The sequence below is a fragment of the Poecilia reticulata genome, linkage group LG1 (assembly GCF_000633615.1).
Source record: "Poecilia reticulata strain Guanapo linkage group LG1, Guppy_female_1.0+MT, whole genome shotgun sequence".
Classification (NCBI taxonomy): Eukaryota; Metazoa; Chordata; class Actinopteri; order Cyprinodontiformes; family Poeciliidae; genus Poecilia; species Poecilia reticulata.
Window position 1 is genome coordinate 5,494,087 of NC_024331.1, and position 1,042 is coordinate 5,495,128.

Genomic DNA, 1,042 nt, shown 5'->3' on the forward strand with positions numbered 1-1,042 from the left:
CTTTGAACAACATAACTTTTTAACTTATGTCACATCAGACTAATCCAGTCTACATGAAATGTCTGTTTTTCATCAGCCTGAGTGGCAGCTCTATGCTTCTGTAAAACTGAACACGATTCCTGACAAAGCTAAATTGAGACTAAACATGAAAAAGTAGAAAAGAATTGAGAGCTAGTTAGGACATTTATTTTATTTGAGACATATTTAAGATTCAAAGCTTTTCCAGAAGCAGAARCTGCCAATTTGAACCTKCTTAGCCAAAGAATAATGTTGCATACTCACAATAAAGGTCTTCCTGAATTTCATTGAGCAGTTTTTTAAAGCTGGGTTTGATGCATCAATGGGCTTTAGCTCACATGAAGCACTGTAGTGACWGGTTAAAAGAGAAAAACCATTAATTAATTTTCTTCAGCGTTRCTTAGAARCATTTCATGTAGGGGAAAAAAAACTGCYGCTGTTCTTACTTGAAAYCARSTWTTTTTGCATGTACTGTGCACACATCGTCTGCARGATTTTGGACATGAGAGCTGTTCCACACACAGTTTATAACATTGTTGAAGTCATTGTAGCAAGTGAGACCTATAAACAAGAAGGTGGGCATTTAATTAACGTAAAAAGAAGAAGAATTTCAGGTATTTGTCAAATATCGAGTTAAATGACTCACTCTTTAGAGGAAGGCTGGGGCAATTATCAGCTCTAGATCTGCAGATACAAAGTACAAGGAAAAGGAAGAGTCCTATCCTAGTTGTCGCCATTTTTTAACAAGTTATTTTCTTTGAGATATGAATCRCCAGGATGGATGGATTTCCAACATGTGTGACCAGAAGGTTTGAGGGTATCAGTCACTTTCTAGCTGTTCTTCTTCTCATCCTGTAGTTGACAAATAGAAAAAAAAAGAAAATAAGTGTTACTCTTTTCAACACCAATTTACTGAACACACGTATTGAAAGGGTTAGGAAATGTTTCAGGTCAACTGCACTGTGGTTCCACTTACACGTACTGAGAAAACACCTGGTCAGAAAACACCTGTGAGCGGGAGTTT

General features: G+C 36.7%; 1 long non-coding RNA gene across 2 annotated transcripts in view; it reads right to left on the bottom strand.

Moving 5' to 3' along the window:
• Window positions 1-471: 471 nt before the first annotated feature.
• The window catches only part of LOC103478029 (uncharacterized), a 14,472-nt gene continuing 13,901 nt past the window's right edge, over window positions 472-1,042 (bottom strand). For both annotated transcript variants that reach the window (XR_535738.2, XR_535740.2), the window contains exons 3-4: window positions 665-870; window positions 472-579 (exon numbers count right to left, since the gene is read on the bottom strand). This is a non-coding gene — a long non-coding RNA (uncharacterized LOC103478029). The remainder of the gene's footprint in view (window positions 580-664; window positions 871-1,042) is intronic.